This window comes from Falco cherrug, chromosome 6, assembly GCF_023634085.1.
Source record: "Falco cherrug isolate bFalChe1 chromosome 6, bFalChe1.pri, whole genome shotgun sequence".
Lineage (NCBI taxonomy): Eukaryota > Metazoa > Chordata > Aves > Falconiformes > Falconidae > Falco > Falco cherrug.
Window position 1 is genome coordinate 92,090,804 of NC_073702.1, and position 27,624 is coordinate 92,118,427.

The following is a 27,624-nucleotide window of genomic DNA, read 5'->3' on the forward strand; positions in this document are numbered from 1 at the left end:
CCGAGTCCAAAATTCAGCGGTTCCCCATCTCAGCCCAGAAAGCAGGTAGAACAACTTTTGTGGTGTCTTTCAGGTGCCTACCAAGGTAGTGTAAAAACTAATAAGAGAACACCTGTCTGGCACCTTCCCCGGTGGAGTTGTGCAAGGGGTGTGTTTGGAACATTTTGTCACCAGCCGAGTCCAAAATTCAGCGGTTCCCCATCTCAGCCCAGAAAGCAGGTAGAACAACTTTTGTGGTGCCTTTCAGCTGCCTACCAAGGTAGTGTAAAAACTACTAAGAGAACTCCTGTCTGGCACCTTCCCCGGTGGAGTTGTGCATGGGGTGTGTTTGGAACATTTTGTCACCAGCCGAGTCCAAAATTCAGCGGTTCCCCATCTCAGCCCAGAAAGCAGGTAGAACAACTTTTGTGGTGTCTTTCAGATGCCTACCGGAGCAATGTAAAAACTACCAGGAGAACTCCTGTCTGGCACCTTCCCCGGTGGAGTTGTGCATGGGGTGTCTTTGGAACATTTTGTCACCAGCCGAGTCCAAAATTCAGTGGTTCCCCATCTCAGCCCAGAAAGCAGGTAGAACAACTTTTGTGGTGCCTTTCAGCTGCCTACCAAGGTAGTGTAAAAACTACTAAGAGAACTCCTGTCTGGCACCTTCCCCGGTGGAGTTGTGCATGGGGTGTGTTTGGAACATTTTGTCACCGGCCGACTCCAAAATTCAGCGGTTCCCCATCTCAGCCCAGAAAGCAGGTAGAACAACTTTTGTGCTGCCTTTCAGCTGCCTACCAAGGTAGTGTAAAAACTACTAAGAGAACTCCTGTCTGGCACCTTCCCCGGTGGAGTTGTGCATGGGGTGTATTTGGAACATTTTGTCACCGGCCGAGTCCAAAATTCAGCCGTTCCCCATCTCAGCCCAGAAAGCAGGTAGAACAACTTTTGTGGTGTCTTTCAGATGCCTACCGGAGCAATGTAAAAACTACCAGGAGAACTCCTGTCTGGCACCTTCCCCGGTGGAGTTGTGCATGGGGTGTGTTTGGAACATTTTGTCACCAGCCGACTCCAAAATTCAGCGGTTCCCCATCTCAGCCCAGAAAGCAGGTAGAACAACTTTTGTGGTGTCTTTCAGCTGCCTACCAAGGTAGTGTAAAAACTATTAAGAGAACTCCTGTCTGGCACCTTCCCCGGTGGAGTTGTGCATGGGGTGTCTTTGGAACATTTTGTCACCGGCCGAGTCCAAAATTCAGCGGTTCCCCATCTCAGCCCAGAAAGCAGGTAGAACAACTTTTGTGGTGTCTTTCAGATGCCTACCGGAGCAATGTAAAAACTACCAGGAGAACTCCTGTCTGGCACCTTCCCCGGTGGAGTTGTGCATGGGGTGTGTTTGGAACATTTTGTCACCGGCCGACTCCAAAATTCAGCGGTTCCCCATCTCAGCCCAGAAAGCAGGTAGAACAACTTTTGTGGTGTCTTTCAGCTGCCTACCGGAGCAATGTAAAAACTACCAGGAGAACTCCTGTCTGGCACCTTCCCCGGTGGAGTTGTGCATGGGGTGTCTTTGGAACATTTTGTCACCGGCCGACTCCAAAATTCAGCGGTTCCCCATCTCAGCCCAGAAAGCAGGTAGAACAACTTTTGTGGTGCCTTTCAGCTGCCTACCAAGGTAGTGTAAAAACTACTCAGAGAACTCCTGTCTGGCACCTTCCCCGGTGGAGTTGTGCATGGGGTGTGTTTGGAACATTTTGTCACCGGCCGAGTCCAAAATTCAGCGGTTCCCCATCTCAGCCCAGAAAGCAGGTAGAACAACTTTTGTGGTGTCTTTCAGATGCCTACCGGAGCAATGTAAAAACTACCAGGAGAACTCCTGTCTGGCACCTTCCCCGGTGGAGTTGTGCATGGGGTGTGTTTGGAACATTTTGTCACCAGCCGACTCCAAAATTCAGCGGTTCCCCATCTCAGCCCAGAAAGCAGGTAGAACAACTTTTGTGGTGTCTTTCAGATGCCTACCAAGGTAGTGTAAAAACTATTAAGAGAACTCCTGTCTGGCACCTTCCCCGGTGGAGTTGTGCATGGGGTGTGTTTGGAACATTTTGTCACCGGCCGAGTCCAAAATTCAGCGGTTCCCCATCTCAGCCCAGAAAGCAGGTAGAACAACTTTTGTGGTGTCTTTCAGATGCCTACCGGAGCAATGTAAAAACTACCAGGAGAACTCCTGTCTGGCACCTTCCCCGGTGGAGTTGTGCATGGGGTGTGTTTGGAACATTTTGTCACCGGCCGACTCCAAAATTCAGCGGTTCCCCATCTCAGCCCAGAAAGCAGGTAGAACAACTTTTGTGGTGTCTTTCAGATGCCTACCGGAGCAATGTAAAAACTACCAGGAGAACTCCTGTCTGGCACCTTCCCCGGTGGAGTTGTGCATGGGGTGTGTTTGGAACATTTTGTCACCGGCCGAGTCCAAAATTCAGCGGTTCCCCATCTCAGCCCAGAAAGCAGGTAGAACAACTTTTGTGCTGCCATTCAGGTGCCTACCAAGGTAGTGTAAAAACTAGTAAGAGAACTCCTGTCTGGCACCTTCCCCGGTGGAGTTGTGCATGGGGTGTGTTTGGAACATTTTGTCACCAGCCGACTCCAAAATTCAGCGGTTCCCCATCTCAGCCCAGAAAGCAATTAGAACAACTTTTGTTGTGCCATTCAGGTGCCTACCAAGGTAGTGTAAAAACTATTAAGAGAACACCTGTCTGGCACCTTCCCCGGTGGAGTTGTGCATGGGGTGTGTTTGGAACATTTTGTCACCGGCCGTCTCCAAAATTCAGCGGTTCCCCATCTCAGCCCAGAAAGCAGGTAGAACAACTTTTGTGGTGCCTTTCAGCTGCCTACCAAGGTAGTGTAAAAACTACTAAGAGAACTCCTGTCTGGCACCTTCCCCGGTGGAGTTGTGCATGGGGTGTGTTTGGAACATTTTGTCACCAGCCGACTCCAAAATTCAGCGGTTCCCCATCTCAGCCCAGAAAGCAGGTAGAACAACTTTTGTGGTGTCTTTCAGCTGCCTACCGGAGCAATGTAAAAACTACCAGGAGAACTCCTGTCTGGCACCTTCCCCGGTGGAGTTGTGCATGGGGTGTGTTTGGAACATTTTGTCACCAGCCGACTCCAAAATTCAACGGTTCCCCATCTCAGCCCAGAAAGCAGGTAGAACAACTTTTGTGGTGTCTTTCAGATGCCTGCCAAGGTAGTGTAAAAACTACTCAGAGAACTCCTGTCTGGCACCTTCCCCGGTGGAGTTGTGCATGGGGTGTGTTTGGAACATTTTGTCACCGGCCGAGTCCAAAATTCAGCGGTTCCCCATCTCAGCCCAGAAAGCAGGTAGAACAACTTTTGTGGTGTCTTTCAGATGCCTACCGGAGCAATGTAAAAACTACCAGGAGAACTCCTGTCTGGCACCTTCCCCGGTGGAGTTGTGCATGGGGTGTGTTTGGAACATTTTGTCACCAGCCGACTCCAAAATTCAGCGGTTCCCCATCTCAGCCCAGAAAGCAGGTAGAACAACTTTTGTGGTGTCTTTCAGATGCCTACCGGAGCAATGTAAAAACTACCAGGAGAACTCCTGTCTGGCACCTTCCCCGGTGGAGTTGTGCATGGGGTGTGTTTGGAACATTTTGTCACCGGCCGACTCCAAAATTCAGCGGTTCCCCATCTCAGCCCAGAAAGCAGGTAGAACAACTTTTGTGGTGCCATTCAGGTGCCTACCAAGGTAGTGTAAAAACTACCAGGAGAACTCCTGTCTGACACCTTCCCGGTGGAGTTGTGCATGGGGTGTGTTTGGAACATTTTGTCACCGGCCGACTCCAAAATTCAGCGGTTCCCCATCTCAGCCCAGAAAGCAGGTAGAACAACTTTTGTGGTGTCTTTCAGATGCCTACCGGAGCAATGTAAAAACTACCAGGAGAACTCCTGTCTGGCACCTTCCCCGGTGGAGTTGTGCATGGGGTGTCTTTGGAACATTTTGTCACCGGCCGACTCCAAAATTCAGCGGTTCCCCATCTCAGCCCAGAAAGCAGGTAGAACAACTTTTGTGGTGTCTTTCAGATGCCTACCGGAGCAATGTAAAAACTACCAGGAGAACTCCTGTCTGGCACCTTCCCCGGTGGAGTTGTGCATGGGGTGTGTTTGGAACATTTTGTCACCGGCCGAGTCCAAAATTCAGCGGTTCCCCATCTCAGCCCAGAAAGCAGGTAGAACAACTTTTGTGGTGTCTTTCAGGTGCCTACCAAGGTAGTGTAAAAACTAATAAGAGAACACCTGTCTGGCACCTTCCCCGGTGGAGTTGTGCAAGGGGTGTGTTTGGAACATTTTGTCACCAGCCGAGTCCAAAATTCAGCGGTTCCCCATCTCAGCCCAGAAAGCAGGTAGAACAACTTTTGTGGTGCCTTTCAGCTGCCTACCAAGGTAGTGTAAAAACTACTAAGAGAACTCCTGTCTGGCACCTTCCCCGGTGGAGTTGTGCATGGGGTGTCTTTGGAACATTTTGTCACCAGCCGACTCCAAAATTCAGCGGTTCCCCATCTCAGCCCAGAAAGCAGGTAGAACAACTTTTGTGGTGTCTTTCAGATGCCTACCGGAGCAATGTAAAAACTACCAGGAGAACTCCTGTCTGGCACCTTCCCCGGTGGAGTTGTGCATGGGGTGTCTTTGGAACATTTTGTCACCAGCCGAGTCCAAAATTCAGTGGTTCCCCATCTCAGCCCAGAAAGCAGGTAGAACAACTTTTGTGGTGCCTTTCAGCTGCCTACCAAGGTAGTGTAAAAACTACTAAGAGAACTCCTGTCTGGCACCTTCCCCGGTGGAGTTGTGCATGGGGTGTGTTTGGAACATTTTGTCACCGGCCGACTCCAAAATTCAGCGGTTCCCCATCTCAGCCCAGAAAGCAGGTAGAACAACTTTTGTGCTGCCTTTCAGCTGCCTACCAAGGTAGTGTAAAAACTACTAAGAGAACTCCTGTCTGGCACCTTCCCCGGTGGAGTTGTGCATGGGGTGTATTTGGAACATTTTGTCACCAGCCGACTCCAAAATTCAGCCGTTCCCCATCTCAGCCCAGAAAGCAGGTAGAACAACTTTTGTGGTGTCTTTCAGATGCCTACCGGAGCAATGTAAAAACTACCAGGAGAACTCCTGTCTGGCACCTTCCCCGGTGGAGTTGTGCATGGGGTGTGTTTGGAACATTTTGTCACCGGCCGACTCCAAAATTCAGCGGTTCCCCATCTCAGCCCAGAAAGCAGGTAGAACAACTTTTGTGGTGTCTTTCAGATGCCTACCAAGGTAGTGTAAAAACTATTAAGAGAACTCCTGTCTGGCACCTTCCCCGGTGGAGTTGTGCATGGGGTGTCTTTGGAACATTTTGTCACCAGCCGACTCCAAAATTCAGCGGTTCCCCATCTCAGCCCAGAAAGCAGGTAGAACAACTTTTGTGGTGTCTTTCAGATGCCTACCGGAGCAATGTAAAAACTACCAGGAGAACTCCTGTCTGGCACCTTCCCCGGTGGAGTTGTGCATGGGGTGTCTTTGGAACATTTTGTCACCGGCCGAGTCCAAAATTCAGCGGTTCCCCATCTCAGCCCAGAAAGCAGGTAGAACAACTTTTGTGGTGTCTTTCAGATGCCTACCGGAGCAATGTAAAAACTACCAGGAGAACTCCTGTCTGGCACCTTCCCCGGTGGAGTTGTGCATGGGGTGTCTTTGGAACATTTTGTCACCAGCCGAGTCCAAAATTCAGCGGTTCCCCATCTCAGCCCAGAAAGCAGGTAGAACAACTTTTGTGGTGCCTTTCAGCTGCCTACCAAGGTAGTGTAAAAACTACTAAGAGAACTCCTGTCTGGCACCTTCCCCGGTGGAGTTGTGCATGGGGTGTGTTTGGAACATTTTGTCACCGGCCGAGTCCAAAATTCAGCGTTTCCCCATCTCAGCCCAGAAAGCAGGTAGAACAACTTTTGTGGTGTCTTTCAGATGCCTACCAAGGTAGTGTAAAAACTACTAAGAGAACTCCTGTCTGGCACCTTCCCCGGTGGAGTTGTGCATGGGGTGTGTTTGGAACATTTTGTCACCAGCCGACTCCAAAATTCAGCGGTTCCCCATCTCAGCCCAGAAAGCAGGTAGAACAACTTTTGTGGTGTCTTTCAGATGCCTACCGGAGCAATGTAAAAACTACCAGGAGAACTCCTGTCTGGCACCTTCCCCGGTGGAGTTGTGCATGGGGTGTGTTTGGAACATTTTGTCACCAGCCGAGTCCAAAATTCAGCGGTTCCCCATCTCAGTCCCGAAAGCAGGTAGAACAACTTTTGTGGTGCCTTTCAGATGCCTACCGGAGCAATGTAAAAACTACCAGGAGAACTCCTGTCTGGCACCTTCCCCGGTGGAGTTGTGCATGGGGTGTGTTTGGAACATTTTGTCACCAGCCGACTCCAAAATTCAGCGGTTCCCCATCTCAGCCCAGAAAGCAGGTAGAACAACTTTTGTGGTGTCTTTCAGATGCATACCGGAGCAATGTAAAAACTACCAGGAGAACTCCTGTCTGGCACCTTCCCCGGTGGAGTTGTGCATGGGGTGTGTTTGGAACATTTTGTCACCGGCCGACTCCAAAATTCAGCGGTTCCCCATCTCAGCCCAGAAAGCAGGTAGAACAACTTTTGTGGTGCCGTTCAGATGCCTACCAAGGTAGTGTAAAAACTACTCAGAGAACTCCTGTCTGGCACCTTCCCCGGTGGAGTTGTGCATGGGGTGTGTTTGGAACATTTTGTCACCAGCCGAGTCCAAAATTCAGCGGTTCCCCATCTCAGCCCAGAAAGCAGGTAGAACAACTTTTGTGGTGTCTTTCAGGTGCCTACCAAGGTAGTGTAAAAACTAATAAGAGAACACCTGTCTGGCACCTTCCCCGGTGGAGTTGTGCAGGGGGTGTGTTTGGAACATTTTGTCACCAGCCGAGTCCAAAATTCAGCGGTTCCCCATCTCAGCCCAGAAAGCAGGTAGAACAACTTTTGTGGTGCCTTTCAGCTGCCTACCAAGGTAGTGTAAAAACTACTAAGAGAACTCCTGTCTGGCACCTTCCCCGGTGGAGTTGTGCATGGGGTGTGTTTGGAACATTTTGTCACCGGCCGAGTCCAAAATTCAGCGGTTCCCCATCTCAGCCCAGAAAGCAGGTAGAACAACTTTTGTGGTGTCTTTCAGATGCCTACCGGAGCAATGTAAAAACTACCAGGAGAACTCCTGTCTGGCACCTTCCCCGGTGGAGTTGTGCATGGGGTGTGTTTGGAACATTTTGTCACCGGCCGAGTCCAAAATTCAGCGGTTCCCCATCTCAGCCCAGAAAGCAGGTAGAACAACTTTTGTGGTGTCTTTCAGATGCCTACCGGAGCAATGTAAAAACTACCAGGAGAACTCCTGTCTGGCACCTTCCCCGGTGGAGTTGTGCATGGGGTGTGTTTGGAACATTTTGTCACCGGCCGAGTCCAAAATTCAGCGGTTCCCCATCTCAGCCCAGAAAGCAGGTAGAACAACTTTTGTGGTGCCATTCAGGTGCCTACCAAGGTAGTGTAAAAACTACCAGGAGAACTCCTGTCTGGCACCTTCCCCGGTGGAGTTGTGCAGGGGGTGTGTTTGGAACATTTTGTCACCAGCCGACTCCAAAATTCAGCGGTTCCCCATCTCAGCCCAGAAAGCAGGTAGAACAACTTTTGTGGTGCCATTCAGGTGCCTACCAAGGTAGTGTAAAAACTATTAAGAGAACTCCTGTCTGGCACCTTCCCCGGTGGAGTTGTGCATGGGGTGTGTTTGGAACATTTTGTCACCGGCCGAGTCCAAAATTCAGCGGTTCCCCATCTCAGCCCAGAAAGCAGGTAGAACAACTTTTGTGGTGTCTTTCAGCTGCCTACCAAGGTAGTGTAAAAATTACTAAGAGAACTCCTGTCTGGCACCTTCCCCGGTGGAGTTGTGCATGGGGTGTGTTTGGAACATTTTGTCACCGGCCGACTCCAAAATTCAGCGGTTCCCCATCTCAGCCCAGAAAGCAGGTAGAACAACTTTTGTGGTGCCTTTCAGCTGCCTACCAAGGTAGTGTAAAAACTACTAAGAGAACTCCTGTCTGGCACCTTCCCCGGTGGAGTTGTGCATGGGGTGTGTTTGGAACATTTTGTCACCAGCCGAGTCCAAAATTCAGCGGTTCCCCATCTCAGCCCAGAAAGCAGGTAGAACAACTTTTGTGGTGTCTTTCAGATGCCTACCGGAGCAATGTAAAAACTACCAGGAGAACTCCTGTCTGGCACCTTCCCCGGTGGAGTTGTGCATGGGGTGTGTTTGGAACATTTTGTCACCAGCCGACTCCAAAATTCAGCGGTTCCCCATCTCAGCCCAGAAAGCAGGTAGAACAACTTTTGTGGTGTCTTTCAGATGCCTACCGGAGCAATGTAAAAACTACCAGGAGAACTCCTGTCTGGCACCTTCCCCGGTGGAGTTGTGCAGGGGGTGTGTTTGGAACATTTTGTCACCAGCCGACTCCAAAATTCAGCGGTTCCCCATCTCAGCCCAGAAAGCAGGTAGAACAACTTTTGTGGTGTCTTTCAGATGCCTACCGGAGCAATGTAAAAACTACCAGGAGAACTCCTGTCTGGCACCTTCCCCGGTGGAGTTGTGCAGGGGGTGTGTTTGGAACATTTTGTCACCGGCTGACTCCAAAATTCAGCGGTTCCCCATCTCAGCCCAGAAAGCAGGTAGAACAACTTTTGTGGTGTCTTTCAGATGCCTACCGGAGCAATGTAAAAACTACCAGGAGAACTCCTGTCTGGCACCTTCCCCGGTGGAGTTGTGCATGGGGTGTGTTTGGAACATTTTGTCACCGGCCGAGTCCAAAATTCAGCGGTTCCCCATCTCAGCCCAGAAAGCAGGTAGAACAACTTTTGTGGTGTCTTTCAGCTGCCTACCAAGGTAGTGTAAAAACTAATAAGAGAACACCTGTCTGGCACCTTCCCCGGTGGAGTTGTGCATGGGGTGTGTTTGGAACATTTTGTCACCGGCCGACTCCAAAATTCAGCGGTTCCCCATCTCAGCCCAGAAAGCAGGTAGAACAACTTTTGTGGTGTCTTTCAGCTACCTACCAAGGTAGTGTAAAAACTACCAGGAGAACTCCTGTCTGGCACCTTCCCCGGTGGAGTTGTGCATGGGGTGTGTTTGGAACATTTTGTCACCAGCCGAGTCCAAAATTCAGCGGTTCCCCATCTCAGCCCAGAAAGCAGGTAGAACAACTTTTGTGGTGTCTTTCAGATGCCTACCAAGGTAGTGTAAAAACTACTAAGAGAACTCCTGTCTGGCACCTTCCCCGGTGGAGTTGTGCATGGGGTGTGTTTGGAACATTTTGTCACCGGCCGAGTCCAAAATTCAGCGGTTCCCCATCTCAGCCCAGAAAGCAGGTAGAACAACTTTTGTGGTGCCATTCAGGTGCCTACCAAGGTAGTGTAAAAACTACCAGGAGAACTCCTGTCTGGCACCTTCCACGGTAGAGTTGTGCAGGGGGTGTGTTTGGAACATTTTGTCACCAGCCGACTCCAAAATTCAGCGGTTCCCCATCTCAGCCCAGAAAGCAGGTAGAACAACTTTTGTGGTGCCATTCAGCTGCCTACCAAGGTAGTGTAAAAACTATTAAGAGAACTCCTGTCTGGCACCTTCCCCGGTGGAGTTGTGCATGGGGTGTGTTTGGAACATTTTGTCACCGGCCGAGTCCAAAATTCAGCGGTTCCCCATCTCAGCCCAGAAAGCAGGTAGAACAACTTTTGTGGTGTCTTTCAGCTGCCTACCAAGGTAGTGTAAAAATTACTAAGAGAACTCCTGTCTGGCACCTTCCCCGGTGGAGTTGTGCATGGGGTGTGTTTGGAACATTTTGTCACCGGCCGACTCCAAAATTCAGCGGTTCCCCATCTCAGCCCAGAAAGCAGGTAGAACAACTTTTGTGGTGCCTTTCAGCTGCCTACCAAGGTAGTGTAAAAACTACTAAGAGAACTCCTGTCTGGCACCTTCCCCGGTGGAGTTGTGCATGGGGTGTGTTTGGAACATTTTGTCACCAGCCGACTCCAAAATTCAGCGGTTCCCCATCTCAGCCCAGAAAGCAGGTAGAACAACTTTTGTGGTGTCTTTCAGATGCCTACCGGAGCAATGTAAAAACTACCAGGAGAACTCCTGTCTGGCACCTTCCCCGGTGGAGTTGTGCATGGGGTGTGTTTGGAACATTTTGTCACCAGCCGACTCCAAAATTCAGCGGTTCCCCATCTCAGCCCAGAAAGCAGGTAGAACAACTTTTGTGGTGTCTTTCAGATGCCTACCGGAGCAATGTAAAAACTACCAGGAGAACTCCTGTCTGGCACCTTCCCCGGTGGAGTTGTGCATGGGGTGTGTTTGGAACATTTTGTCACCAGCCGACTCCAAAATTCAGCGGTTCCCCATCTCAGCCCAGAAAGCAGGTAGAACAACTTTTGTGGTGTCTTTCAGATGCCTACCGGAGCAATGTAAAAACTACCAGGAGAACTCCTGTCTGGCACCTTCCCCGGTGGAGTTGTGCAGGGGGTGTGTTTGGAACATTTTGTCACCAGCTGACTCCAAAATTCAGCGGTTCCCCATCTCAGCCCAGAAAGCAGGTAGAACAACTTTTGTGGTGTCTTTCAGATGCCTACCGGAGCAATGTAAAAACTACCAGGAGAACTCCTGTCTGGCACCTTCCCCGGTGGAGTTGTGCATGGGGTGTGTTTGGAACATTTTGTCACCGGCCGAGTCCAAAATTCAGCGGTTCCCCATCTCAGCCCAGAAAGCAGGTAGAACAACTTTTGTGGTGTCTTTCAGCTGCCTACCAAGGTAGTGTAAAAACTAATAAGAGAACACCTGTCTGGCACCTTCCCCGGTGGAGTTGTGCAAGGGGTGTGTTTGGAACATTTTGTCACCAGCCGAGTCCAAAATTCAGCGGTTCCCCATCTCAGCCCAGAAAGCAGGTAGAACAACTTTTGTGGTGCCTTTCAGATGCCTACCAAGGTAGTGTAAAAACTACTAAGAGAACTCCTGTCTGGCACCTTCCCCGGTGGAGTTGTGCATGGGGTGTGTTTGGAACATTTTGTCACCGGCCGACTCCAAAATTCAGCGGTTCCCCATCTCAGCCCAGAAAGCAGGTAGAACAACTTTTGTGGTGTCTTTCAGCTACCTACCAAGGTAGTGTAAAAACTACCAGGAGAACTCCTGTCTGGCACCTTCCCCGGTGGAGTTGTGCATGGGGTGTGTTTGGAACATTTTGTCACCAGCCGACTCCAAAATTCAGCGGTTCCCCATCTCAGCCCAGAAAGCAGGTAGAACAACTTTTGTGGTGTCTTTCAGATGCCTACCAAGGTAGTGTAAAAACTACTAAGAGAACTCCTGTCTGGCACCTTCCCCGGTGGAGTTGTGCATGGGGTGTGTTTGGAACATTTTGTCACCGGCCGAGTCCAAAATTCAGCGGTTCCCCATCTCAGCCCAGAAAGCAGGTAGAACAACTTTTGTGGTGCCATTCAGGTGCCTACCAAGGTAGTGTAAAAACTACCAGGAGAACTCCTGTCTGACACCTTCCCCGGTGGAGTTGTGCATGGGGTGTGTTTGGAACATTTTGTCACCGGCCGAGTCCAAAATTCAGCGGTTCCCCATCTCAGCCCAGAAAGCAGGTAGAACAACTTTTGTGGTGTCTTTCAGATGCCTACCGGAGCAATGTAAAAACTACCAGGAGAACTCCTGTCTGGCACCTTCCCCGGTGGAGTTGTGCATGGGGTGTGTTTGGAACATTTTGTCACCGGCCGACTCCAAAATTCAGCGGTTCCCCATCTCAGCCCAGAAAGCAGGTAGAACAACTTTTGTGGTGTCTTTCAGATGCCTACCGGAGCAATGTAAAAACTACCAGGAGAACTCCTGTCTGGCACCTTCCCCGGTGGAGTTGTGCATGGGGTGTCTTTGGAACATTTTGTCACCGGCCGACTCCAAAATTCAGCCGTTCCCCATCTCAGCCCAGAAAGCAGGTAGAACAACTTTTGTGGTGCCTTTCAGCTGCCTACCAAGGTAGTGTAAAAACTATTAAGAGAACTCCTGTCTGGCACCTTCCCCGGTGGAGTTGTGCATGGGGTGTGTTTGGAACATTTTGTCACCAGCCGACTCCAAAATTCAGCGGTTCCCCATCTCAGCCCAGAAAGCAGGTAGAACAACTTTTGTTGTGTCTTTCAGATGCCTACCAAGGTAGTGTAAAAACTATTAAGAGAACTCCTGTCTGGCACCTTCCCCGGTGGAGTTGTGCATGGGGTGTGTTTGGAACATTTTGTCACCGGCCGAGTCCAAAATTCAGCGGTTCCCCATCTCAGCCCAGAAAGCAGGTAGAACAACTTTTGTGGTGCCTTTCAGCTGCCTACCAAGGTAGTGTAAAAACTACTCAGAGAACTCCTGTCTGGCACCTTCCCCGGTGGAGTTGTGCATGGGGTGTGTTTGGAACATTTTGTCACCGGCCGAGTCCAAAATTCAGCGGTTCCCCATCTCAGCCCAGAAAGCAGGTAGAACAACTTTTGTGGTGTCTTTCAGATGCCTACCGGAGCAATGTAAAAACTACCAGGAGAACTCCTGTCTGGCACCTTCCCCGGTGGAGTTGTGCATGGGGTGTGTTTGGAACATTTTGTCACCGGCCGACTCCAAAATTCAGCGGTTCCCCATCTCAGCCCAGAAAGCAGGTAGAACAACTTTTGTGCTGCCTTTCAGCTGCCTACCAAGGTAGTGTAAAAACTACTAAGAGAACTCCTGTCTGGCACCTTCCCCGGTGGAGTTGTGCATGGGGTGTGTTTGGAACATTTTGTCACCAGCCGACTCCAAAATTCAGCGGTTCCCCATCTCAGCCCAGAAAGCAGGTAGAACAACTTTTGTGGTGTCTTTCAGATGCCTACCAAGGTAGTGTAAAAACTATTAAGAGAACTCCTGTCTGGCACCTTCCCCGGTGGAGTTGTGCATGGGGTGTGTTTGGAACATTTTGTCACCGGCCGAGTCCAAAATTCAGCGTTTCCCCATCTCAGCCCAGAAAGCAGGTAGAACAACTTTTGTGGTGTCTTTCAGATGCCTACCGGAGCAATGTAAAAACTACCAGGAGAACTCCTGTCTGGCACCTTCCCCGGTGGAGTTGTGCAGGGGGTGTGTTTGGAACATTTTGTCACCGGCCGACTCCAAAATTCAGCGGTTCCCCATCTCAGCCCAGAAAGCAGGTAGAACAACTTTTGTGGTGTCTTTCAGATGCCTACCGGAGCAATGTAAAAACTACCAGGAGAACTCCTGTCTGGCACCTTCCCCGGTGGAGTTGTGCATGGGGTGTCTTTGGAACATTTTGTCACCGGCCGACTCCAAAATTCAGCCGTTCCCCATCTCAGCCCAGAAAGCAGGTAGAACAACTTTTGTGGTGCCTTTCAGCTGCCTACCAAGGTAGTGTAAAAACTATTAAGAGAACTCCTGTCTGGCACCTTCCCCGGTGGAGTTGTGCATGGGGTGTGTTTGGAACATTTTGTCACCAGCCGACTCCAAAATTCAGCGGTTCCCCATCTCAGCCCAGAAAGCAGGTAGAACAACTTTTGTTGTGTCTTTCAGATGCCTACCAAGGTAGTGTAAAAACTATTAAGAGAACTCCTGTCTGGCACCTTCCCCGGTGGAGTTGTGCATGGGGTGTGTTTGGAACATTTTGTCACCGGCCGAGTCCAAAATTCAGCGGTTCCCCATCTCAGCCCAGAAAGCAGGTAGAACAACTTTTGTGGTGTCTTTCAGATGCCTACCGGAGCAATGTAAAAACTACCAGGAGAACTCCTGTCTGGCACCTTCCCCGGTGGAGTTGTGCATGGGGTGTGTTTGGAACATTTTGTCACCAGCCGACTCCAAAATTCAGCGGTTCCCCATCTCAGCCCAGAAAGCAGGTAGAACAACTTTTGTGGTGTCTTTCAGGTGCCTACCAAGGTAGTGTAAAAACTAATAAGAGAACACCTGTCTGGCACCTTCCCCGGTGGAGTTGTGCAGGGGGTGTGTTTGGAACATTTTGTCACCAGCCGAGTCCAAAATTCAGCGGTTCCCCATCTCAGCCCAGAAAGCAGGTAGAACAACTTTTGTGGTGCCTTTCAGCTGCCTACCAAGATAGTGTAAAAACTACTAAGAGAACTCCTGTCTGGCACCTTCCCCGGTGGAGTTGTGCATGGGGTGTGTTTGGAACATTTTGTCACCGGCCGAGTCCAAAATTCAGCGGTTCCCCATCTCAGCCCAGAAAGCAGGTAGAACAACTTTTGTGGTGTCTTTCAGATGCCTACCGGAGCAATGTAAAAACTACCAGGAGAACTCCTGTCTGGCACCTTCCCCGGTGGAGTTGTGCATGGGGTGTGTTTGGAACATTTTGTCACCGGCCGACTCCAAAATTCAGCCGTTCCCCATCTCAGCCCAGAAAGCAGGTAGAACAACTTTTGTGGTGCCTTTCAGCTGCCTACCAAGGTAGTGTAAAAACTACTAAGAGAACTCCTGTCTGGCACCTTCCCCGGTGGAGTTGTGCATGGGGTGTGTTTGGAACATTTTGTCACCGGCCGAGTCCAAAATTCAGCGTTTCCCCATCTCAGCCCAGAAAGCAGGTAGAACAACTTTTGTGGTGTCTTTCAGATGCCTACCGGAGCAATGTAAAAACTACCAGGAGAACTCCTGTCTGGCACCTTCCCCGGTGGAGTTGTGCAGGGGGTGTGTTTGGAACATTTTGTCACCGGCCGACTCCAAAATTCAGCGGTTCCCCATCTCAGCCCAGAAAGCAGGTAGAACAACTTTTGTGGTGTCTTTCAGATGCCTACCGGAGCAATGTAAAAACTACCAAGAGAACTCCTGTCTGGCACCTTCCCCGGTGGAGTTGTGCATGGGGTGTGTTTGGAACATTTTGTCACCGGCCGACTCCAAAATTCAGCCGTTCCCCATCTCAGCCCAGAAAGCAGGTAGAACAACTTTTGTGGTGCCTTTCAGCTGCCTACCAAGGTAGTGTAAAAACTACTAAGAGAACTCCTGTCTGGCACCTTCCCCGGTGGAGTTGTGCATGGGGTGTGTTTGGAACATTTTGTCACCGGCCGACTCCAAAATTCAGCGGTTCCCCATCTCAGCCCAGAAAGCAGGTAGAACAACTTTTGTGGTATCTTTCAGATGCCTACCAAGGTAGTGTAAAAACTACCAGGAGAACTCCTGTCTGGCACCTTCCCCGGTGGAGTTGTGCAGGGGGTGTGTTTGGAACATTTTGTCACCGGCCGACTCCAAAATTCAGCGGTTCCCCATCTCAGCCCAGAAAGCAGGTAGAACAACTTTTGTGGTGTCTTTCAGATGCCTACCGGAGCAATGTAAAAACTACCAAGAGAACTCCTGTCTGGCACCTTCCCCGGTGGAGTTGTGCATGGGGTGTGTTTGGAACATTTTGTCACCGGCCGAGTCCAAAATTCAGCCGTTCCCCATCTCAGCCCAGAAAGCAGGTAGAACAACTTTTGTGGTGCCTTTCAGCTGCCTACCAAGGTAGTGTAAAAACTACTAAGAGAACTCCTGTCTGGCACCTTCCCCGGTGGAGTTGTGCATGGGGTGTGTTTGGAACATTTTGTCACCGGCCGACTCCAAAATTCAGCGGTTCCCCATCTCAGCCCAGAAAGCAGGTAGAACAACTTTTGTGGTATCTTTCAGATGCCTACCAAGGTAGTGTAAAAACTATTAAGAGAACTCCTGTCTGACACCTTCCCCGGTGGAGTTGTGCATGGGGTGTGTTTGGAACATTTTGTCACCGGCCGAGTCCAAAATTCAGCGGTTCCCCATCTCAGCCCAGAAAGCAGGTAGAACAACTTTTGTGGTGTCTTTCAGATGCCTACCGGAGCAATGTAAAAACTACCAGGAGAACTCCTGTCTGGCACCTTCCCCGGTGGAGTTGTGCATGGGGTGTCTTTGGAACATTTTGTCACCGGCCGACTCCAAAATTCAGCGGTTCCCCATCTCAGCCCAGAAAGCAGGTAGAACAACTTTTGTGGTGTCTTTCAGATGCCTACCGGAGCAATGTAAAAACTACCAGGAGAACTCCTGTCTGGCACCTTCCCCGGTGGAGTTGTGCATGGGGTGTCTTTGGAACATTTTGTCACCGGCCGACTCCAAAATTCAGCCGTTCCCCATCTCAGCCCAGAAAGCAGGTAGAACAACTTTTGTGGTGCCTTTCAGCTGCCTACCAAGGTAGTGTAAAAACTATTAAGAGAACTCCTGTCTGGCACCTTCCCCGGTGGAGTTGTGCATGGGGTGTGTTTGGAACATTTTGTCACCAGCCGACTCCAAAATTCAGCGGTTCCCCATCTCAGCCCAGAAAGCAGGTAGAACAACTTTTGTTGTGTCTTTCAGATGCCTACCAGAGCAATGTAAAAACTATTAAGAGAACTCCTGTCTGGCACCTTCCCCGGTGGAGTTGTGCATGGGGTGTGTTTGGAACATTTTGTCACCGGCCGAGTCCAAAATTCAGCGGTTCCCCATCTCAGCCCAGAAAGCAGGTAGAACAACTTTTGTGGTGTCTTTCAGATGCCTACCGGAGCAATGTAAAAACTACCAGGAGAACTCCTGTCTGGCACCTTCCCCGGTGGAGTTGTGCATGGGGTGTGTTTGGAACATTTTGTCACCAGCCGAGTCCAAAATTCAGCGGTTCCCCATCTCAGCCCAGAAAGCAGGTAGAACAACTTTTGTGGTGTCTTTCAGGTGCCTACCAAGGTAGTGTAAAAACTAATAAGAGAACACCTGTCTGGCACCTTCCCCGGTGGAGTTGTGCAGGGGGTGTGTTTGGAACATTTTGTCACCAGCCGAGTCCAAAATTCAGCGGTTCCCCATCTCAGCCCAGAAAGCAGGTAGAACAACTTTTGTGGTGCCTTTCAGCTGCCTACCAAGGTAGTGTAAAAACTACTAAGAGAACTCCTGTCTGGCACCTTCCCCGGTGGAGTTGTGCATGGGGTGTGTTTGGAACATTTTGTCACCGGCCGAGTCCAAAATTCAGCGGTTCCCCATCTCAGCCCACAAAGCAGGTAGAACAACTTTTGTGGTGTCTTTCAGATGCCTACCGGAGCAATGTAAAAACTACCAGGAGAACTCCTGTCTGGCACCTTCCCCGGTGGAGTTGTGCATGGGGTGTGTTTGGAACATTTTGTCACCGGCCGACTCCAAAATTCAGCGGTTCCCCATCTCAGCCCAGAAAGCAGGTAGAACAACTTTTGTGCTGCCTTTCAGCTGCCTACCAAGGTAGTGTAAAAACTACTAAGAGAACTCCTGTCTGGCACCTTCCCCGGTGGAGTTGTGCATGGGGTGTGTTTGGAACATTTTGTCACCAGCCGACTCCAAAATTCAGCGGTTCCCCATCTCAGCCCAGAAAGCAGGTAGAACAACTTTTGTGGTGTCTTTCAGATGCATACCGGAGCAATGTAAAAACTACCAGAAGAACTCCTGTCTGGCACCTTCCCCGGTGGAGTTGTGCATGGGGTATGTTTGGAACATTTTGTCACCAGCCGACTCCAAAATTCAGCGGTTCCCCATCTCAGCCCAGAAAGCAGGTAGAACAACTTTTGTGGTGTCTTTCAGATGCCTACCAAGGTAGTGTAAAAACTATTAAGAGAACTCCTGTCTGGCACCTTCCCCGGTGGAGTTGTGCATGGGGTGTGTTTGGAACATTTTGTCACCGGCCGAGTCCAAAATTCAGCGTTTCCCCATCTCAGCCCAGAAAGCAGGTAGAACAACTTTTGTGGTGTCTTTCAGATGCCTACCGGAGCAATGTAAAAACTACCAGGAGAACTCCTGTCTGGCACCTTCCCCGGTGGAGTTGTGCAGGGGGTGTGTTTGGAACATTTTGTCACCGGCCGACTCCAAAATTCAGCGGTTCCCCATCTCAGCCCAGAAAGCAGGTAGAACAACTTTTGTGGTGTCTTTCAGATGCCTACCGGAGCAATGTAAAAACTACCAGGAGAACTCCTGTCTGGCACCTTCCCCGGTGGAGTTGTGCATGGGGTGTCTTTGGAACATTTTGTCACCGGCCGACTCCAAAATTCAGCCGTTCCCCATCTCAGCCCAGAAAGCAGGTAGAACAACTTTTGTGGTGCCTTTCAGCTGCCTACCAAGGTAGTGTAAAAACTATTAAGAGAACTCCTGTCTGGCACCTTCCCCGGTGGAGTTGTGCATGGGGTGTGTTTGGAACATTTTGTCACCAGCCGACTCCAAAATTCAGCGGTTCCCCATCTCAGCCCAGAAAGCAGGTAGAACAACTTTTGTTGTGTCTTTCAGATGCCTACCAAGGTAGTGTAAAAACTATTAAGAGAACTCCTGTCTGGCACCTTCCCCGGTGGAGTTGTGCATGGGGTGTGTTTGGAACATTTTGTCACCGGCCGAGTCCAAAATTCAGCGGTTCCCCATCTCAGCCCAGAAAGCAGGTAGAACAACTTTTGTGGTGTCTTTCAGATGCCTACCGGAGCAATGTAAAAACTACCAGGAGAACTCCTGTCTGGCACCTTCCCCGGTGGAGTTGTGCATGGGGTGTGTTTGGAACATTTTGTCACCAGCCGACTCCAAAATTCAGCGGTTCCCCATCTCAGCCCAGAAAGCAGGTAGAACAACTTTTGTGGTGCCTTTCAGCTGCCTACCAAGATAGTGTAAAAACTACTAAGAGAACTCCTGTCTGGCACCTTCCCCGGTGGAGTTGTGCATGGGGTGTGTTTGGAACATTTTGTCACCGGCCGAGTCCAAAATTCAGCGGTTCCCCATCTCAGCCCACAAAGCAGGTAGAACAACTTTTGTGGTGTCTTTCAGATGCATACCGGAGCAATGTAAAAACTACCAGGAGAACTCCTGTCTGGCACCTTCCCCGGTGGAGTTGTGCATGGGGTGTGTTTGGAACATTTTGTCACCGGCCGACTCCAAAATTCAGCGGTTCCCCATCTCAGCCCAGAAAGCAGGTAGAACAACTTTTGTGCTGCCTTTCAGCTGCCTACCAAGGTAGTGTAAAAACTACTAAGAGAACTCCTGTCTGGCACCTTCCCCGGTGGAGTTGTGCATGGGGTGTGTTTGGAACATTTTGTCACCAGCCGACTCCAAAATTCAGCGGTTCCCCATCTCAGCCCAGAAAGCAGGTAGAACAACTTTTGTGGTGTCTTTCAGATGCATACCGGAGCAATGTAAAAACTACCAGAAGAACTCCTGTCTGGCACCTTCCCCGGTGGAGTTGTGCATGGGGTATGTTTGGAACATTTTGTCACCAGCCGACTCCAAAATTCAGCGGTTCCCCATCTCAGCCCAGAAAGCAGGTAGAACAACTTTTGTGGTGTCTTTCAGATGCCTACCAAGGTAGTGTAAAAACTATTAAGAGAACTCCTGTCTGGCACCTTCCCCGGTGGAGTTGTGCATGGGGTGTGTTTGGAACATTTTGTCACCGGCCGAGTCCAAAATTCAGCGTTTCCCCATCTCAGCCCAGAAAGCAGGTAGAACAACTTTTGTGGTGTCTTTCAGATGCCTACCGGAGCAATGTAAAAACTACCAGGAGAACTCCTGTCTGGCACCTTCCCCGGTGGAGTTGTGCATGGGGTGTGTTTGGAACATTTTGTCACCGGCCGAGTCCAAAATTCAGCGGTTCCCCATCTCAGCCCAGAAAGCAGGTAGAACAACTTTTGTGGTGTCTTTCAGATGCCTACCAGAGCAATGTAAAAACTACCAGGAGAACTCCTGTCTGGCACCTTCCCCGGTGGAGTTGTGCATGGGGTGTCTTTGGAACATTTTGTCACCGGCCGACTCCAAAATTCAGCCGTTCCCCATCTCAGCCCAGAAAGCAGGTAGAACAACTTTTGTGGTGCCTTTCAGCTGCCTACCAAGGTAGTGTAAAAACTATTAAGAGAACTCCTGTCTGGCACCTTCCCCGGTGGAGTTGTGCATGGGGTGTGTTTGGAACATTTTGTCACCGGCCGAGTCCAAAATTCAGCGGTTCCCCATCTCAGCCCACAAAGCAGGTAGAACAACTTTTGTGGTGTCTTTCAGATGCCTACCGGAGCAATGTAAAAACTACCAGGAGAACTCCTGTCTGGCACCTTCCCCGGTGGAGTTGTGCATGGGGTGTGTTTGGAACATTTTGTCACCGGCCGACTCCAAAATTCAGCGGTTCCCCATCTCAGCCCAGAAAGCAGGTAGAACAACTTTTGTGCTGCCTTTCAGCTGCCTACCAAGGTAGTGTAAAAACTACTAAGAGAACTCCTGTCTGGCACCTTCCCCGGTGGAGTTGTGCATGGGGTGTGTTTGGAACATTTTGTCACCAGCCGACTCCAAAATTCAGCGGTTCCCCATCTCAGCCCAGAAAGCAGGTAGAACAACTTTTGTGGTGTCTTTCAGATGCATACCGGAGCAATGTAAAAACTACCAGAAGAACTCCTGTCTGGCACCTTCCCCGGTGGAGTTGTGCATGGGGTATGTTTGGAACATTTTGTCACCAGCCGACTCCAAAATTCAGCGGTTCCCCATCTCAGCCCAGAAAGCAGGTAGAACAACTTTTGTGGTGTCTTTCAGATGCCTACCAAGGTAGTGTAAAAACTATTAAGAGAACTCCTGTCTGGCACCTTCCCCGGTGGAGTTGTGCATGGGGTGTGTTTGGAACATTTTGTCACCGGCCGAGTCCAAAATTCAGCGTTTCCCCATCTCAGCCCAGAAAGCAGGTAGAACAACTTTTGTGGTGTCTTTCAGATGCCTACCGGAGCAATGTAAAAACTACCAGGAGAACTCCTGTCTGGCACCTTCCCCGGTGGAGTTGTGCAGGGGGTGTGTTTGGAACATTTTGTCACCGGCCGACTCCAAAATTCAGCGGTTCCCCATCTCAGCCCAGAAAGCAGGTAGAACAACTTTTGTGGTGTCTTTCAGATGCCTACCGGAGCAATGTAAAAACTACCAGGAGAACTCCTGTCTGGCACCTTCCCCGGTGGAGTTGTGCATGGGGTGTCTTTGGAACATTTTGTCACCGGCCGACTCCAAAATTCAGCCGTTCCCCATCTCAGCCCAGAAAGCAGGTAGAACAACTTTTGTGGTGCCTTTCAGCTGCCTACCAAGGTAGTGTAAAAACTATTAAGAGAACTCCTGTCTGGCACCTTCCCCGGTGGAGTTGTGCATGGGGTGTGTTTGGAACATTTTGTCACCAGCCGACTCCAAAATTCAGCGGTTCCCCATCTCAGCCCAGAAAGCAGGTAGAACAACTTTTGTTGTGTCTTTCAGATGCCTACCAAGGTAGTGTAAAAACTATTAAGAGAACTCCTGTCTGGCACCTTCCCCGGTGGAGTTGTGCATGGGGTGTGTTTGGAACATTTTGTCACCGGCCGAGTCCAAAATTCAGCGGTTCCCCATCTCAGCCCAGAAAGCAGGTAGAACAACTTTTGTGGTGTCTTTCAGATGCCTACCGGAGCAATGTAAAAACTACCAGGAGAACTCCTGTCTGGCACCTTCCCCGGTGGAGTTGTGCATGGGGTGTGTTTGGAACATTTTGTCACCAGCCGACTCCAAAATTCAGCGGTTCCCCATCTCAGCCCAGAAAGCAGGTAGAACAACTTTTGTGGTGCCTTTCAGCTGCCTACCAAGATAGTGTAAAAACTACTAAGAGAACTCCTGTCTGGCACCTTCCCCGGTGGAGTTGTGCATGGGGTGTGTTTGGAACATTTTGTCACCGGCCGAGTCCAAAATTCAGCGGTTCCCCATCTCAGCCCACAAAGCAGGTAGAACAACTTTTGTGGTGTCTTTCAGATGCATACCGGAGCAATGTAAAAACTACCAGGAGAACTCCTGTCTGGCACCTTCCCCGGTGGAGTTGTGCATGGGGTGTGTTTGGAACATTTTGTCACCGGCCGACTCCAAAATTCAGCGGTTCCCCATCTCAGCCCAGAAAGCAGGTAGAACAACTTTTGTGCTGCCTTTCAGCTGCCTACCAAGGTAGTGTAAAAACTACTAAGAGAACTCCTGTCTGGCACCTTCCCCGGTGGAGTTGTGCATGGGGTGTGTTTGGAACATTTTGTCACCAGCCGACTCCAAAATTCAGCGGTTCCCCATCTCAGCCCAGAAAGCAGGTAGAACAACTTTTGTGGTGTCTTTCAGATGCATACCGGAGCAATGTAAAAACTACCAGAAGAACTCCTGTCTGGCACCTTCCCCGGTGGAGTTGTGCATGGGGTATGTTTGGAACATTTTGTCACCAGCCGACTCCAAAATTCAGCGGTTCCCCATCTCAGCCCAGAAAGCAGGTAGAACAACTTTTGTGGTGTCTTTCAGATGCCTACCAAGGTAGTGTAAAAACTATTAAGAGAACTCCTGTCTGGCACCTTCCCCGGTGGAGTTGTGCATGGGGTGTGTTTGGAACATTTTGTCACCGGCCGAGTCCAAAATTCAGCGTTTCCCCATCTCAGCCCAGAAAGCAGGTAGAACAACTTTTGTGGTGTCTTTCAGATGCCTACCGGAGCAATGTAAAAACTACCAGGAGAACTCCTGTCTGGCACCTTCCCCGGTGGAGTTGTGCATGGGGTGTGTTTGGAACATTTTGTCACCGGCCGAGTCCAAAATTCAGCGGTTCCCCATCTCAGCCCAGAAAGCAGGTAGAACAACTTTTGTGGTGTCTTTCAGATGCCTACCAGAGCAATGTAAAAACTACCAGGAGAACTCCTGTCTGGCACCTTCCCCGGTGGAGTTGTGCATGGGGTGTCTTTGGAACATTTTGTCACCGGCCGAGTCCAAAATTCAGCCGTTCCCCATCTCAGCCCAGAAAGCAGGTAGAACAACTTTTGTGGTGTCTTTCAGATGCCTACCGGAGCAATGTAAAAACTACCAGGAGAACTCCTGTCTGGCACCTTCCCCGGTGGAGTTGTGCATGGGGTGTGTTTGGAACATTTTGTCACCAGCCGAGTCCAAAATTCAGCGGTTCCCCATCTCAGCCCAGAAAGCAGGTAGAACAACTTTTGTGGTGTCTTTCAGGTGCCTACCAAGGTAGTGTAAAAACTAATAAGAGAACACCTGTCTGGCACCTTCCCCGGTGGAGTTGTGCAGGGGGTGTGTTTGGAACATTTTGTCACCGGCCGAGTCCAAAATTCAGCGGTTCCCCATCTCAGCCCACAAAGCAGGTAGAACAACTTTTGTGGTGTCTTTCAGATGCATACCGGAGCAATGTAAAAACTACCAGGAGAACTCCTGTCTGGCACCTTCCCCGGTGGAGTTGTGCATGGGGTGTCTTTGGAACATTTTGTCACCGGCCGACTCCAAAATTCAGCGGTTCCCCATCTCAGCCCAGAAAGCAGGTAGAACAACTTTTGTGCTGCCTTTCAGCTGCCTACCAAGGTAGTGTAAAAACTACTAAGAGAACTCCTGTCTGGCACCTTCCCCGGTGGAGTAGTGCATGGGGTGTGTTTGGAACATTTTGTCACCAGCCGACTCCAAAATTCAGCGGTTCCCCATCTCAGCCCAGAAAGCAGGTAGAACAACTTTTGTGGTGTCTTTCAGATGCATACCGGAGCAATGTAAAAACTACCAGGAGAACTCCTGTCTGGCACCTTCCCCGGTGGAGTTGTGCATGGGGTATGTTTGGAACATTTTGTCACCAGCCGACTCCAAAATTCAGCGGTTCCCCATCTCAGCCCAGAAAGCAGGTAGAACAACTTTTGTGGTGCCTTTCAGATGCCTACCAAGGTAGTATAAAAACTATTAAGAGAACTCCTGTCTGGCACCTTCCCCGGTGGAGTTGTGCATGGGGTGTGTTTGGAACATTTTGTCACCGGCCGAGTCCAAAATTCAGCGGTTCCCCATCTCAGCCCAGAAAGCAGGTAGAACAACTTTTGTGGTGTCTTTCAGATGCCTACCGGAGCAATGTAAAAACTACCAGGAGAACTCCTGTCTGGCACCTTCCCCGGTGGAGTTGTGCAGGGGGTGTGTTTGGAACATTTTGTCACCGGCCGACTCCAAAATTCAGCGGTTCCCCATCTCAGCCCAGAAAGCAGGTAGAACAACTTTTGTGGTGTCTTTCAGATGCCTACCGGAGCAATGTAAAAACTACCAGGAGAACTCCTGTCTGGCACCTTCCCCGGTGGAGTTGTGCATGGGGTGTGTTTGGAACATTTTGTCACCGGCCGACTCCAAAATTCAGCCGTTCCCCATCTCAGCCCAGAAAGCAGGTAGAACAACTTTTGTGGTGCCTTTCAGCTGCCTACCAAGGTAGTGTAAAAACTACTAAGAGAACTCCTGTCTGGCACCTTCCCCGGTGGAGTTGTGCATGGGGTGTGTTTGGAACATTTTGTCACCGGCCGACTCCAAAATTCAGCGGTTCCCCATCTCAGCCCAGAAAGCAGGTAGAACAACTTTTGTGGTGCCATTCAGGTGCCTACCAAGGTAGTGTAAAAACTACCAGGAGAACTCCTGTCTGGCACCTTCCCCGGTGGAGTTGTGCATGGGGTGTGTTTGGAACATTTTGTCACCAGCCGACTCCAAAATTCAGCGGTTCCCCATCTCAGCCCAGAAAGCAGGTAGAACAACTTTTGTGGTGTCTTTCAGATGCCTACCGGAGCAATGTAAAAACTACCAGGAGAACTCCTGTCTGGCACCTTCCCCGGTGGAGTTGTGCATGGGGTGTGTTTGGAACATTTTGTCACCGGCCGACTCCAAAATTCAGCGGTTCCCCATCTCAGCCCAGAAAGCAGGTAGAACAACTTTTGTGGTGTCTTTCAGGTGCCTACCAAGGTAGTGTAAAAACTATTAAGAGAACACCTGTCTGGCACCTTCCCCGGTGGAGTTGTGCAAGGGGTGTGTTTGGAACATTTTGTCACCGGCCGAGTCCAAAATTCAGCGGTTCCCCATCTCAGCCCAGAAAGCAGGTAGAACAACTTTTGTGGTGTCTTTCAGATGCATATCGGAGCAATGTAAAAACTACCAGAAGAACTCCTGTCTGGCACCTTCCCCGGTGGAGTTGTGCATGGGGTATGTTTGGAACATTTTGTCACCAGCCGACTCCAAAATTCAGCTGTTCCCCATCTCAGCCCAGAAAGCAGGTAGAACAACTTTTGTGGTGTCTTTCAGATGCCTACCAAGGTAGTGTAAAAACTATTAAGAGAACTCCTGTCTGGCACCTTCCCCGGTGGAGTTGTGCATGGGGTGTGTTTGGAACATTTTGTCACCGGCCGAGTCCAAAATTCAGCGGTTCCCCATCTCAGCCCAGAAAGCAGGTAGAACAACTTTTGTGGTGTCTTTCAGATGCCTACCGGAGCAATGTAAAAACTACCAGGAGAACTCCTGTCTGGCACCTTCCCCGGTGGAGTTGTGCAGGGGGTGTGTTTGGAACATTTTGTCACCGGCCGACTCCAAAATTCAGCGGTTCCCCATCTCAGCCCAGAAAGCAGGTAGAACAACTTTTGTGGTGTCTTTCAGATGCCTACCGGAGCAATGTAAAAACTAATAAGAGAACACCTGTCTGGCACCTTCCCCGGTGGAGTTGTGCATGGGGTGTCTTTGGAACATTTTGTCACCGGCCGACTCCAAAATTCAGCGGTTCCCCATCTCAGCCCACAAAGCAGGTAGAACAACTTTTGTGGTGTCTTTCAGATGCCTACCGGAGCAATGTAAAAACTACCAGGAGAACTCCTGTCTGGCACCTTCCCCGGTGGAGTTGTGCACGGGGTGTCTTTGGAACATTTTGTCACCGGCCGACTCCAAAATTCAGCCGTTCCCCATCTCAGCCCAGAAAGCAGGTAGAACAACTTTTGTGGTGCCTTTCAGCTGCCTACCAAGGTAGTGTAAAAACTACTAAGAGAACTCCTGTCTGGCACCTTCCCCGGTGGAGTTGTGCATGGGGTGTGTTTGGAACATTTTGTCACCGGCCGAGTCCAAAATTCAGCGGTTCCCCATCTCAGCCCACAAAGCAGGTAGAACAACTTTTGTGGTGTCTTTCAGATGCCTACCAAGGTAGTGTAAAAACTACCAGGAGAACTCCTGTCTGGCACCTTCCCCGGTGGAGTTGTGCATGGGGTGTGTTTGGAACATTTTGTCACCAGCCGACTCCAAAATTCAGCGGTTCCCCATCTCAGCCCAGAAAGCAGGTAGAACAACTTTTGTGGTGTCTTTCAGATGCCTACCGGAGCAATGTAAAAACTACCAGGAGAACTCCTGTCTGGCACCTTCCCCGGTGGAGTTGTGCATGGGGTGTGTTTGGAACATTTTGTCACCGGCCGAGTCCAAAATTCAGCGGTTCCCCATCTCAGCCCAGAAAGCAGGTAGAACAACTTTTGTGGTGTCTTTCAGATGCCTACCAAGGTAGTGTAAAAACTACTAAGAGAACTCCTGTCTGGCACCTTCCCCGGTGGAGTTGTGCATGGGGTGTGTTTGGAACATTTTGTCACCAGCCGAGTCCAAAATTCAGCGGTTCCCCATCTCAGCCCACAAAGCAGGTAGAACAACTTTTGTGGTGTCTTTCAGATGCCTACCGGAGCAATGTAAAAACTACCAGGAGAACTCCTGTCTGGCACCTTCCCCGGTGGAGTTGTGCATGGGGTGTGTTTGGAACATTTTGTCACCAGCCGACTCCAAAATTCAGCGGTTCCCCATCTCAGCCCAGAAAGCAGGTAGAACAACTTTTGTGGTGTCTTTCAGATGCCTACCAAGGTAGTGTAAAAACTACTAAGAGAACTCCTGTCTGGCACCTTCCCCGGTGGAGTTGTGCATGGGGTGTCTTTGGAACATTTTGTCACCGGCCGACTCCAAAATTCAGCGGTTCCCCATCTCAGCCCAGAAAGCAGGTAGAACAACTTTTGTGGTGTCTTTCAGATGCCTACCGGAGCAATGTAAAAACTACCAGGAGAACTCCTGTCTGGCACCTTCCCCGGTGGAGTTGTGCAGGGGGTGTGTTTGGAACATTCTGTCACCAGCCGACTCCAAAATTCAGCGGTTCCCCATCTCAGCCCAGAAAGCAGGTAGAACAACTTTTGTGGTGCCATTCAGGTGCCTACCAAGGTAGTGTAAAAACTACCAGGAGAACTCCTGTCTGGCACCTTCCCCGGTGGAGTTGTGCATGGGGTGTGTTTGGAACATTTTGTCACCGGCCGAGTCCAAAATTCAGCGGTTCCCCATCTCAGCCCAGAAAGCAGGTAGAACAACTTTTGTGGTGCCTTTCAGATGCCTACCGGAGCAATGTAAAAACTACCAGGAGAACTCCTGTCTGGCACCTTCCCCGGTGGAGTTGTGCATGGGGTGTGTTTGGAACATTTTGTCACCGGCCGACTCCAAAATTCACCGGTTCCCCATCTCAGCCTAGAAAGCAGGTAGAACAACTTTTGTGGTGCCATTCAGGTGCCTACCAAGGTAGTGTAAAAACTACTAAGAGAACTCCTGTCTGGCACCTTCCCCGGTGGAGTTGTGCATGGGGTGTGTTTGGAACATTTTGTCACCGGCCGACTCCAAAATTCAGCGTTTCCCCATCTCAGCCCAGAAAGCAGGTAGAACAACTTTTGTGGTGCCTTTCAGCTGCCTACCAAGGTAGTGTAAAAACTACCAGGAGAACTCCTGTCTGGCACCTTCCCCGGT